Raw genomic sequence first — 14,431 nt, 5'->3', positions numbered from 1 at the left:
TACCACGTGCCAGCCATTGTTCTAAAAACTTTACAATGATTGACATGGCTAATGCTGAAACTACCCAAATCAGGTAGAACTGTGATTTTCCCATTTAGCCAATGAGGAAAATGAGAGGCAAAGTTCTTAAGTACTTGCCCCAGGTCACAAACCTGCAAAGCCAGGACTGGATCCCATGTCCTCAGCTCCAGAGCTCAGGCTGTTATTGCATCAAATATACCCCAACTCACACAGGCAGGAACCTCATGCTTTTGTTGGGTCCCCCGAAAAGTCACTGACTTGATGATGATGCTAAAGGAGGAGGAACTATGAAAGGAAGAGGAGGAGGTAACAAGATTAACGCTGACAGCATTTTTGTAGAGCCCAGAGCTTACCAAGGACCTCACATGCATTGATGTATAATCTTGTGAGGTTGGAATAATCATCCTCTTTCTTACAAACAATGAAGTTGAGGCTCAGACAGGGTATCTAACAAGGGTTACCAACAGGACAGAAAAGGGCTCCTACATTCTTTCCATAATACCAGCTCCAGCTCATCCCTCTGGCCTCCCCAACCCACCAAAATCTCTACCAGCAACCCCGGCTTACAAAGCAGACATTTGCTCAACAAACATGCACCAAACACCGACTCCATGCCAGGCCCTGTCCTGTGTGCTGTCAGGCACGGGATGGCTTGGCCCAGTCTGCATGGTGAGAGGGTAAGCCGTGTCCAACACCATCACAGCATGGAGAGGTAGTAGCGTATGGAGCCACTGGCCAGGCTGGGAAGCTCAGGGAAGCTCCAGGAAATGGCCTTTCACTGGTGCCTGCACGTGACCTATATTTGTTGAGTACCTGCTATGCACCAGGCACTGGCAATCCAGCAGTACACAAAACAGATGCAAAAATACACCACCGCCCTGCTGAGCAGAGCTTGGAAAGACACAGAGGAATTTGCTGAGCAGACACACAAGCTATGCATGCCAATGTCCAGAGGTGTTACACGCAGAATAACTCATCCAAATCAAAGATAGTTATCAGACAATAAAATGTCTTTGAAATTTTTAACCTAAGAATTTGAGCAGGCATTAAATTGAGCTACATTCACAAAATGAAATACCATACAACAGTGAAATTAACCAGACAAAAACCTGGGTAGGTATCACAATATTCTGTTAGAGAAGACTATGTTCTCTCTTATTCCATTTACAGAAAGTTCAGTACCAGGGCCAGGCATGGTGGCTCATGCCTATAAACCCAGCGCTCTGGGAGGCCAAGGTGGACAGATCTCTTGAGGTCCGAAGTTCAAGACCAGCCTGGTCAACATGGTGAAAGTCTGTCTCTACTAAAAATATACACACACAAAAATTAGCCAGGCATGGTGCTGTGTGCCTGTAGTAATTTACTTGGGAGACTGAGCCAGGAGAATCGCTTGAATCTAGGAGGTGGAGGTTGCAGTGATCCAAGATCATGCCACTGCACTCCAGCCTGGGCAACAGAGTGAGCTCTGTCCGAAAAAAGAAAACAAAGAAAAATAAAAACCAGACAACACTACTTGATGATGTTAGACTGCAGAGAATAGCTACCCATGGAGGAGGGGTTTTGTTAAGAGGGGACACGAGGCGGCTTTGGGATCCAGGTTATATTCTGCTTCTTGAACTGCGTTCTGCCTACAGAGGTGTGTTCACTTGGTGAAAATTCATCAAGATGAACGTTTATGGTATGTGCACTTTTCAACAGGTATCTTACAATTAAGAGTAAAAAAATAAAAGTAAAGAAGAAAGGCAGAGCAGACTTCAGAGCAAGAGAAGCTACCAGGGACAGCAAAGGGCGTTACATAATGATAAAGGAGTCAATTCTCCAAAAAGACATAACAATCCTTAACATGTATGCACCTAATGACAGACATCAAAATACATGAGGTAAAAATTGACAGAACTTCAAAGAAAAAAATGGATGAATCCATGATTAAAGTTGGTGACCGCAACACCCGTCGATCAGAAGCGAACAGACTCATCAAGCAGAAAATCAGTAACGACAGAGTTGAACTCAACAGCACCATCAATCAACTGGATGTAACAGACATCTATAAACCACTTCCTCCAACAACAGTAGAATACCCATTCTTCTCAAGCTCACATGAAATATTCACCAGGATAGACCACATTCTGGGACACAAAATTCACATTAACAAATTATTTATTTATTTATTTATTTATTTTTATTTTGAGAGGCTGGAGTGCGGTGGCGCAATCTTGGCTCACTGCAACCTCCGCCTCCCAGGTTCAAGCCATTCTCCTGCCTCAACCGCCCGATTCGCTGGGACTACAGGCGTGCACCACCATGCTGGGCTAAGTTTTGTATTTTTTAGTAGAGATGGGGTTTCACCATATTGGACAGGCTGGTCTCGAACTCCTGACCTCGTGATCCACCCGTCTCGGCCTCCCAAAGTGCTGGTATTACAGGTGTGAGCCACCACGCCCGGCACATTAACAAATTTAAAAGAAATTATACAATATCTGCTCTCAGGCCACAGTGAAATTAAACTAGAAATTAGTAACAAAAAGATAACTGGAAAATCTCAAAATGTGGAGATTGAATAACACACCTCATGTGCCACATAGGTCAAAGAAGAAATCTCGAGTGAAATTTTAAAATATTTTGGACTAAACAAAAATAAAACACAACTTATCAAAATTCGTGGGTGCCGTGAGAACAATGTTTAGAGTGAAATTTGTAACACTGAATGTATATCCTAGAAAAGAAGAAAGATCTAAAATCAGTTATCTAAGGTTCTACCTTAGTAAACTAGAAAAAGAAGAGCAAATTCAATCCAAAGCAAGCAGATACAAAATAAAAAAATTAGAGCATAACTCAATGAAATTCAAAATAGAAAATCAATAAAGAAAATCAATGAAACCAAAAGCTGGTACTTTGAAAAACATCAATAAAATTGTTAAGTCTGTAGCCAGCTTAACTAAGAAAATAAGTGAGAGGACACAAGTTACTAATAGCAGAAGTGAAAGAGGGAACACACATTGCAGATCCCATGAACATTAAAAGGATAATGACAGAATACTCTGAACAATTCTATGTCCACAAATTTGATGACCTAGATGAAATGAACCAACTCCTTGAAAGACACAATCTGACAAAACTCAGACAGATTTTCAACATTGTGTGTCTGTTCAACATTGTTGAAGTTCAACTAATGCCATAAGACAGGAAAAGGAAAAATAAAAAGTACCTAGATTAGGAAGGAAGAAATAAAACTGTCTTTGTTCACAAATGACATGAAAATCTATGTAGAAAATAAAAAAAAACTCGACCAAAAAGCCTCCTGAAACTAATAAATTATTATAGCAAGGTTGCAAGATACAAGGATAACACACAGAAGTTAATCTCTTTCTATAAACCAGCAATGAGCAAGTCACCCCCAAAAATAAAATACCTAGGTATACATCTAACAAAATATGTATAAGATTTGAGGAAAATGACAAAACTCTGATGAAAGAAATCAAAGAACCAAATAAATGGAGAGAGAATCCATGTTCATGGATGGGAAGGCTGCTTAGTATTGTCAAGATGTCAGTTCTTCTCTATTTGATCCGTAAATTCAATGCAATCTCAGTCAAAATCAGTTGTGACTATTCACAAACTGAATCTAAGGTTTATATGGAGAGGCAAAAGGCCTAGCATACCCAACACACTGTTGAAGGAGAAGAACAAAGTTGGAAGACTGGCATTCCCGACTTTAAGACTTACTATAAAGCTACATTAATCAAGACAGTGTGATACTGGCAGAAAAACAGACAAATAAATCAGTGGAATTGAATAGGGAGCTCAGGAATTGATCCACATAAATATAGTCAACTGATTTTTGACAAAGGATCCAAAACAATATAATGGAGAAAAGAAAGTCCTTTCAACAAATGTTCTCAAACAAGGGGATATCCACATGCAAAAACGTAACTGAATCTAGACATAAGCCTTACACCCTTCACAAAAATTAATTCAAAATATATCATAGAACTAAATGTAAAACATAAAACTGTAAAACTCCTAGAAGATAACACAGGAGAAAAGTCTAGAAAACCTTAGGTTTTGTGAGGACATTTTAGATGCAATATTATGGCATCATCCTTGAAAGAAATAATTGATATACTGGACTTCATTTAAAAAAAAAGTCTACTTTGTACAGACACTGTCAAGAGATTGAAAAGAGAAGCTGAAGACTGGGAGAAAATATTTGTAAAAGACACCTAAAAAAGGACTGTTATCCAAAATATACAGAGAACTCTTGAAACTCAACAACAAGAGAATGAACAATTTGATTTGAAAATGGGCCAAAAGCCTGACTAGATCACCCATCAAAATAACCTACAGATGCTAAGTAGTACATGAGAAGATGCTCCAAACATTATGCCATTAGAGAAATGCAAACTGAAACCACAATGAGAGACCACTGCACACCCATCAGAATGGCCAAAGTCCAGAACACTGACAATACCAAATGCTGGCGAGAATGTGGAGCAACAGGAACTCTCATTCACATTCACTGCTGCTGAGAATGCAAAATGGTGCAGCTACTTTGGAAGACAGCTTTGTGGTTTCTTACAAAACTAAAAATTCTCTTACCACACGATCCAGACATTGCCTTCCTTGGTATTTACACAAAGAAGTCGAAAACTCATGTCTACACAAAAACCTGTACATGGATTCTTATAGCAACTTTATTCATAATTGTCAAAATTTGGAAGCAACCAAGATGTCCTTCGGCAGGTGAGTAGACAAACTATGGTAGATCCAGACATTGGAATATTATTCAGTACAAAAAAAAATGAGCTATAAAGCCATGAAATGATATGGAGGAAATGTAAATGCATATTGCTCAGTGAAAGAAACCAATCTGAAAAGGCCACACACTGTGTGATTCCAACTCTATGCTGTTCTTGAAAAAGGCAAAATTATGGAGACAATAAAAAATGAGTGGATGCCAGGGGTTGCAGAGAAGGAAGAGAGGAATGACTAGGCAGAGCACAGAGGATTTGTAGGGCAGTATCTGTATGATACTATAATGAGGGGTAGGTGTCATTATAAATTGGTCTGAAAATTTAGTCATTTTGTCTTTAAAAAAATGAATGAATTGGTCTAAAGAATGAGTGAATGTACATCACGAAGAATGCACCCTAATGTAAACCATGCACTGTGGGTGATCTTCCTGCGTCCATGTAGGTGCATCAGTTGTAACAGATGTACTGCTCTGGTGGGGGATGTTGTTAATGTGTGGAGCTATGTATGTTGGGACGGGGGTCTATGGAATATCCCTGTACCTTCCTCTCAGTTTTGCTGTGAACCTAACACTGGTCTTAGAAAGAAAGGTCATGGTTTAGAAATACTGGTGCAAAGGCCTGAGTGGAATAAGGGAAGCAGCCATAGGCACAGGGCTCTCTAAGGAAAGAGCATGCCAGGCGTGGGAAACAGCACACACAAAGGCCCTGAGATGGGTTCTGCTTGGAAGACATTTGTAGGCTGATAGACAGCAGCTGCTGTGATACACTGTTAATAGAAATATCAAGGTGTGCGGGAGCATACACAGAATGGAATGTTGTGTCTGTCTGTGTGTATGTGTATTTCAAAAGCTGTGCACAAAAGTTTTATGTAGACTTTCCAGAAGGATTCAGAGGCAACACTGGTGACCTCTTAGAGCCACGGCACTTCTCTGGGAGCAGCCAGAGAAGATCCAGAGGCCTGGAGAGTTGAGGGGCGAGAGAAGCTGATTTTTGCCTTACATTCTACTGTATTCTTTATATTTTTACCATATATATCTATCACTTTATAGAAAAACAACACAAAATAAAGTAACAGACGCCTTGGCCCTGCTGCGGGGAGCCACATGGTTTCTGCGGTGACACTCCTGGCCCTTTAACATTCACAGTTTTCCCAAGGCCATGGGCGAAGTGTCTGGAGAGCTTTGCAGAAATGGAGTCTCAATGGATCTCAATGGGTCTCGACGGGTGAGACCAGCCATGAGATCTCCCCCAATGGCACTGCACTGTGGGAAAAAGAAGGCAGAATCCCCTAAAGAAAGGAATTTGCCATGGCCCCCATGATGAGGAGCTGGAGTTGCTGGTGCCACAAAGCGGTCCCTGGTCCACCTCACCCAAAAACACTTCAGCTGTCTTCCTGAGGCCTCAGTTTCCTCATCTGTACCCTAAAATACCCACCAAGTTCCCCACATGGTGTCACTCAGGAAGATGTGGAGGCCAAGGCCAGAGCTGGGAGATGAGTGAGGAGCCTTGCCCAGGTGGAGACCTGCGAAGTGGACGCTGACAGGAGCCACTGGAAGCGGGGAACTGAAGCACTGGGGACCCGTGGGAGGGACTCTGATAGCTCAGCCTGGAGGGAGGAGCAGGTGCCTTCGGAGAGGATGAGATGCGTCCACGTGAGGGACGAGAATGGCCAGAGCCCTGTCAAGGGCAGGCTGGGGCTGGTGCAAATTGCTGGGGAGGCTGCCTCATCCCTGGCGCTGCACCATGCACTAGAATATTCTACGAGAATGAAGATGATGTACGTGGCACTGCCCATCATGGAAGCCACAAGTGTTGAGAGTGCTTAAAATGTGGTGCATGCTGCAGAGGACCTGAATTTTTAATTTCATCTCATTTTAGTTCATTTAACATTAAAATAAATTTCAACAGCCACATATGGGACATGGGTCCTGCACAGGACAGCACAGCGCTCAGAGATGATGGTGATTAGGTCATGAGGGCCCCACCCTCATCAATGATAAGTGCCTTATAAAAGAGGGTCCAGGGAGCCCCTGTGTACACCTTTTGCTTGTGAGGATGTAGCAGCAAGGAACCATCTCTGAGGAACCGGCACTCACCAGACAGCAAATCTGCCGGCCCCTTGATCTTGGACTTTGCAGGCTGCAGAACAGTGAGCAATAAATTTCTGCTGTTTCTAAATTATCCATCTAAGATATTTTGTTGTTGTAGCCCAAAAAGTCTAAGACAGGAACCAGTAGAGCTCCTTGAGGCCACAGATCCAGGGAGCAGGAGGGCTGGCGTGGATCTGTCCCCTCAGGCCTCCTTCTTAACCACCAGGCTTTACCCCCTGAACCCAGTGAAGAAAAGAATAAACAAACAAACAGGCAAAGTTGAAAGTCTAACACCAAGTGCTGGTGAAGATGTGGTGAAACAGGCACCACAAATGCTGGGTGGGACTGAAACTGGCAACCAGGATGACTGGCTGCATCTGCCCAAATAGAAAATGTCCTGTCCCAGCTCATCCAGTTCTTGTCATCTACTCCAGAGAAACCCCAAACACAGGAAGGTATGCATGAGGCCGATTAAGTGGAAACAACCTAAATGTCCCTCAAAGCAGAATGGCTGCCCTACGGTATATCCACACTAGGGAATAGCACTCAGCGGCTTCCTTGTACTGCAAAAGATCTTTGTAGTCTAACATCATTGGAGCTCTTATTTCCTGGGTTAGTACATAACATAACAATGCCATAATCACTCACGGAGCACACACTCACAAGCACGCACAAACATGCACACGTGAGTGCACACACTCACCAGTACCATATATTTCCCACAGACACATATGACTATGGAAGCACAGGGCGGATGTTCTGGGCATCTCTGTCCTCCGTGGTGAAACAGCTGCCTACAGAAGCGGAGGCAAGAGCCTAGACTCCATGACGGCGGCTGTCTGAGCTCCCTACTCAAAATGCTTTCATTTTTGCCAGGAGGCGGAGATCATGAAATACTTGGATCGTTAGAATGTTAATAATAAATAAAAGAGCAAATCCATACCCTCTTCTAGAATTGGCACTGTTGTGCACACTATTAGTGTTTACTTCTTTACTTTCACTTTTAAAGGAAGATCTTTCATGTTTAAATAATGCCCCTTGTCACCCAAACATGTTCTCCTTCTGCCAGTTCAATGTGGACGTTTCCTATGTTTACTGGATTTATATACTTAAGAGAGTTGTTTCTTTTCCCAGCAGAGTCCGTGGAGCTGGGCTTACGGACTCACCACAGCATAGATTCATGCCACCAGCACCCCGTCGCAGCAACTGTAGATTAAGTACTTTACAGAGTAACCATTCAAAAGCAGTCTCGTAGCCCGAGCTATAAATTACAGAAAATCCATAGCACTAGGCTTATACGTAGTGCTTTAAAAATAGATCTTACGTTCTGCAGCCGTAGCAATGATGATCCCAAGAATCGACCTGTACAAACCTATAAATAGTGACAGCCGTCCGTGTTTGCACAGAAGCTGTGATCTCTCTTGGCACCCACCATTCATTAAAACCCATGCGCACACTGAAGCTGGTGGGTCCATCGGGATTTCGCATTTGGGGAAAGCAATTATTTAGGCAATTAAATTCTGGCGCCCTCACCGGCCTTCACCCTGAGATATTAATAATAGTGCAAGGGTTTTCCAAAGCCCACGGGGGAATAACATTCACTTCTCTATTTGGCAGAGGGCTCTGCCGTCCCGCAACTTGGGGTGTAACAAAGATTACCCTGGTACTTCAGGCTGCAGTTTGCGGTCACAGACCCTGCTGGTTCTTTTCAATTGCTACTTGGGGGGATCTGTGAGTCTATACACTGCGGCATAAAGAGAGCCTCCCTGTTCCTGGGGATGGGCCTGGGGGGCCATCAGCAGCTGGGAGTGAAGGTGCAGACATTAGAAAATTAGCACTTCCTGCTCCTGTGGAAACCTGGGACTCACAGCAAAGATGGGAAGTAGACCCATCATTCGGCAACAGGCCTGAAGACCGCAGACTCGCCAGGCTGGAGGAGTGTCCCTGAGACACAGGCCCTGCTTTATATTTGATCATTTGAGTCTCTCATTCGTTAATTCACGTGTCCACTCATTCAACCAGTATTCACTGAGCACAGGGCCTGTGCCAGGCATGGGGGCCAGGGAGCGGGGGTGGGGGGTGGTAGGGCAAGACTAGCAAGCACAGGGCAGTTGGAGGGGCTGAGAAGCAGCCAGGGGTGAGGGGTGGGGCAGTACCGGGAAGATGGCGGGAGGCTGAGGATGGGGACAGGCCTCAGGACTCAAAGGGCCTCTTGCCCCAGCATGAGTAGAAGCGTGGATTTTATCCTGGGAGAAACAGGAAACTCAGGAGGGTCTTCAGCCAGGAAGAGCTGAGAGCAGATTGACCTCTCCTGGAAGGGTGCTGGGGCCGCCAGATAGAGGATAAAGTGGACGACAGCAGAGATGGCCCCAGGGACCAGGGGGACGGGGCTGCTGCATCGGACAGGGAGAGATGGGGCAGCCTGGACTGGGACAGGGGCGACAGAAATGCTCAACAAGGGGGCGGATCCCAGATTTGTTTTAACTATATTCAACCGAGTCTTTTTATCAAAAGCACCCTGCAGCTAAATCTGTAATAAATGAAAAAACTTCCTGTGCACTATTACTGCTACAAATCAGAGCCTCACATATGAGTTTATGTGCTGTTTAAGTGAGAGGTTGTTTGTTTTACCGTGAGGTTCCTCCAAGCAGCCCTCAGCCACTATGAGGTTCCTCCAAGCAGCCCTCAGCCACTTACCCACAGTAAGGACAGCAGAATTTGAGAGCCATTCATTCCCTCAGGACTCCCGACCCCCAGTGACCTGATCAAGCACCAATGTAGGCACCAATGTGAAGGCCTTTGCAGCTGGGATCAGGGTTACAATCAGGAGACCTGAAGATATGGAGATGAATCTGGAAGACCCGATGGGCCTCATGGAATCACTTAGGAAGCAGAGGGGAAGGCAGGAGTGGACAGGGTGGAAGGAAGGGAGGAGAGATTTGAAGGCTGAGAGGATTCAGCCACCCTTGCTGGCCTTGAAGGTAGACATGAGCCAGGGAAGGCAGTGGCCTCTACAGCTGAGAACCAAAATGACCCGGGCCCCAGCCCCAGCCCCGGCTCCAGCCCCAGCTCCAGCTGACAGCCAGCAAGAAAATAGGGACCTCAGTCCTACAGCCTCAAGGAACTGAATTCTGACAACCACCAGAACGAGCAGGAAGTGAATTCTCTCCCAGAGCATCCGGCAAACAGCACAGCGCTGCGGAGACCCAGAGAGGGAAGCAGGTAAGCCCACCTGCACCCCTGACCCACAGGCTGTGTGTGGCGATAAATCAGTGATGCTTTAGCTGCTGAGTTGGTGGTAAATTGTTCTGGCAGCAATAGACATCTCTCCTGTGATCCTCCTGACCTGCCATGAACACTGGGTTTCAGAATTACACTCCATCCACGAGGAAAGCCAGGCTCAGAGAAGGGTGAACATGTACAAGGTCACACTGGGACTCGGGGCAGAGCTGGGGACACCCCACATCTGCCTCCTGGCCCCAAGGGTCCTTCTCCCACCTCTGTGCAACCTGCATCTCCTCCACCCTGCTTAGACGATCCTCGGAAGAAAGGTGCGCTCATATCCAACATCAACTCAAGACTCTAAGAAAGGGAAGAAGCCACAGATGAGGACAGGTGGAGAGAACCATCCCAGTGTCCACCTGTAGGGCACACGGGGTCCCACCTGTGGGGCACCACATCCCACCTACAGGGAAAGGCTCTTTTCAGTCGGCAGCCTGCTTATTTCCACGACAGGCACCCCACAAGGACAGCCAGAGTTGGGGCATCTTTTAAGGGCTTCCAAAGCAGGCAGTAACAACAAGCATTGACCTGCTGTCAGACACTTTCCAGAACCAATGGGATATAATATAAATCCAGGTTCATGAGAGACAGGATCACAGAACGACCAAGAATCCAGCAGACTGTCCAGGCTCAAATTCAGCTCAGCAGCTGTGACCTTGGACACGTTACTCCATCCCTTTCAGCCTCGGTTTTCCTCACCTGTCAAATGGGGTCCCACCAGGTCGAGCTCATCTCCCACAGAGATGTGTAGATGAGTGAGCAGGACTGAGGACAGGACCTGGCTGGTGTGACTATCACTGTCCAGTGACTGCAGAGTGGCTCCTCTCCAATCCCCCACTGCAGTGACTCCCAAGCAAACGCAAATGATCAGTGTACAATATTCTGCACTTTCACCTGTGACCACAATACTCTAGGTCGGAAATCACAGTAATCTACAAATAAGAGGAATATCGCCTTATTTTTTATTATCCCAATGTTTAACCAAACAGTAAAAAAAAATGGAGTTAATTTATCATGATTTGTCATGGATTATAGGAAAAGGCACAGATAGCAAAGCCATTAAAATAAAAATAGAAATCGAACACGCACCAAGCCTCCAGTGCTGGAGCGTCCTTGTTACTGGAATTAGAGTGAATTAGGGTCGTTAAGGGGATTTAGTCATGGAAGACAGAGAATGTGCAGTTCATACAGCTGTTTCGGACACTCGTAAGTGGAGAGACGCAGTCCTTAGCTTATATTAGAAACCTCATCCAGTGAAGAGTCTATTTTTAGTGTTTGCCCTCTGGGGGAGTGGCAATGAACTTAGGTCCAAATGTGCAATGTGCAGGAGGCAGGAAGTCTGTGCCGGCCTCCAGGAGGCAGAATGACCACAGAGCAGGCCAGGGCAGGCCACCTGGAGGGAGGCTTGGATGGAGAAGGGCTACCAACGGCACCTGTCAGGTGACAGCACGAACACATAGGGTGGGTATTGGAGAAGATGTCCGGGCAGGCCTGCGCATTCCCATCTCCAGGTCTGCTTGTAGAAAAGGTGTGTAAATCATTCAAGATGGTCTAAAAATACGACATGTTTTCAGGAGGAAGAGCCAGCTTCCACCGCTGAGAGACTCACGCAAAGAAGCCACATGCCCACTTCCTGTAACTTGACAGAGATAATGTTGCTAAATTAGGAGATTCTTTTTGCTAAATGGCTTTCCTTTAGGGAGAGGTGAAAAGCTCAATGTCAGAGCGACAGTACTTAAAGAAACTCCTGTGAGCCGCAAGGAAGGGCCTCTACACGCGGGTGAGGAGAGGAGGCCTCCCTGCCACCAACCCCACCTCCCCACCATCGCCTCCCCATCATGCTCTCCATTGGACACAGAGCTTACAGCACACCTGCTAGGTGCCAGGCACGGAGTGCATGCCCTGCACACAAAAATGCGCCAGTCACTGCTGCCCTGGATTTACCTTTGGTGGAGCAGATGGATCATTAACAAGAGAGTGAACAGGGTGATGACTGTGCTGGGGGTCCCAAGACCACCCCCAGGTTGAGTGATTCACTGGAGGACTCACAGGACTCGGCTGTAGCTGTACTCACAACTGTGATTTATAGCAGCAGCAGGCAAAGCACACCCAGCAAATCTGCCAGAAACCAGGCACAAGCATCTGAGAGTCCCTCCCAGTGCAGTCACATTTTGGGGGATTTTCCCCAAAAATGGCCACAACATCACCTCCAACCTCATATGTTCTTCTTGCAATGTGGCTTTGCACCCTCCCACTGAGAGGTGGGTTCATGCCGACCCTGAGTCAGGGAAGGCCGATTCTAAGGCAGAAGCGGGACTGTGATGTCCAAAGCCAGATCATAAGCGGTGACAGAACTTGACTCTGTTTCTCTCGGGTTGCTCACTTCTGCACCTCAAGCTGCCCACGCAAAAAAAGCCCGAGTGGAAAGGACCCGAGGCCCTGCTCACGTTCCCAGCCGAGCTGTCAGGGGCTGAACTGTACTCCCCCTAATATGTATATGTTGAAGTTTTGATCCCCAGTGTCTCAGAATGCAATCTTTGGAGAAGGCGTTTTTTAAAGGGGTGATTACATTAAAATGAGGCTGCTGAGGGGGCGGGGGCTGGGCAATCCAATCTGACTGGTGTCCTTATATGAAGAAGAGATTTGGACAATAAGAGCTTACAGGGGGAAAAGATCCCCCCGGAATAGGGGGTGAGAGGCTTCACAGACGAAGTCTCACTGCTGGGCCTTGACAGATGGGTACACTCCACGGGAGGCCAAGAGCCTTCCGTCAGAAGGAGCAGCACAGGTGAAGGCTGGGGAGTGAAGGTGGAGGCCTGGCTTAGATGGAGTGTTAGGGGCTGGGAGCTGGAGGACCTCCTAAGCCTCTGGTCAGAGCAGGGCTGTGCTGAGGCTGGCACACTAGGTTGAGGGAGATCGCATCCATATATACATGCACACAAACATGCACGTACACACTCATGCACACACTTGCTCATGCACATACTCATGCATGTAATACTCATGCACACACTTGCTCATATACACACTCGCTCATATACACACTCACGCACACCTTCACACACCCTCCTGCACAGCTTCACACCCTCACATACATGCATACACACACAGGCACGCACACTCCTGCACAGCCTCAACCCTCACACGCACACACACAATCACGCACACACAGGCACATGCACTCATCACAGCTTCACACCCTCACACACAGGCACGTACACACTCTTGCACGGCCTCACAAACACATGCATACACACACACAATCAGGCACACACAGGCACACGCACTCATGTACATCCTCACACTCTCATGCACGTTCACACACACTTGTCCTTAAGGGCACCACCCAAGGCACTGAGGCACTGAGTCAGGGCTGCCCCGTTGCACACACGGGCACCAGTACGACACCTTCTTGCCCACTCGCTCACTTGTGTTTCCTTTGGCCCACAGTTTGTCACTAAAATGCCTGGTGCAGGAACCTTCCATAGCGAGCCCCCCGGTCTGGCCCACTTCGTAGTATGAGGCCCAAGAGCTGCTGAATTCCCTCCAGGAAAGGCCTTCCACATGTCCACGCGTGAACCGTCCCTGGTGACTGGTGCACCTAAGTAGCTTTCCTGAAAATACTGTAATCACGCAAAATCCACATTGCTCCAGGTCATCTAGGCCACAAGGTCACCAGCTTCCAAAGGGCAACTCCCCCTGCCCAATGCAAAGCCCACAACGCAAACCCTGGGCCAGACCCCCCGGTCCTCCCATCCCCTCATCCCAGCCAGCCCCAGCCCAGGCTAGGAGTCCTATGCAAGGGAGGTGTACCGTTGTTGTTTTCCTTAAAATAAACCGCTACCGAAGTCTGGTAGAAATCCCGAATCAGAGGAGGGTTCCGGGAAAGCCAGCACCCTGGGGTTGTTGGGAGTCAGTCCGAGGCTGCTTGCGTAGGCGGGCACGCGGGGAGCCTCCCTCCTGGGGCCGGCCCTGGGAAAGCAGCCAGGCTGCGAGAAGGAGCATCCAAATTTCTCCACACAGCTGGTCCCTGCTTGGGAAATGTACAGCCAATTGTCAATCGTATTAATAAAACCATGTAGGCTACCAGATCAGACCAATTTTTGCCCAAAACCTGCTCTGAGTTTTGGTTTGGAAGCCATGGTCCACTTCACAGTTAGGGGTAAAGTAAATTGACTGGATCTGTCCCCACCCCCAGACCACCTTTCCTCCCTCTGCTCCCTCAGGGCTAGGAATCCCCACCAGAATCAACAGATCCCTGGGTTAAACCCAGTGACTCCTGTAATC

At 46.9% G+C, this 14,431-nt stretch overlaps 1 protein-coding gene across 2 annotated transcripts in view; it reads right to left on the bottom strand.

The window, feature by feature from the left end:
- Positions 1-14,431, bottom strand: part of PHACTR3 (phosphatase and actin regulator 3) — a 270,926-nt gene that overhangs the window by 250,686 nt on the left and 5,809 nt on the right. The window contains exon 1 of one of the 2 annotated variants that reach the window (XM_054674869.2): positions 13,958-13,982. The exons of the other annotated variant lie outside the window; for it this stretch is intronic. The gene's annotated coding sequence lies outside the window, so the exon portion shown is untranslated. Of the gene's footprint in view, positions 1-13,957; positions 13,983-14,431 lie in introns of those variants that run through there. 2 annotated transcript variants of the gene reach the window in all.

This window comes from Pan troglodytes, chromosome 21 (genome assembly GCF_028858775.2).
Source record: "Pan troglodytes isolate AG18354 chromosome 21, NHGRI_mPanTro3-v2.0_pri, whole genome shotgun sequence".
Taxonomy (NCBI): Eukaryota; Metazoa; Chordata; class Mammalia; order Primates; family Hominidae; genus Pan; species Pan troglodytes.
Note: the sequence above shows the minus strand (reverse complement) of the source record. Positions and strands in the feature narration are given on the sequence as shown.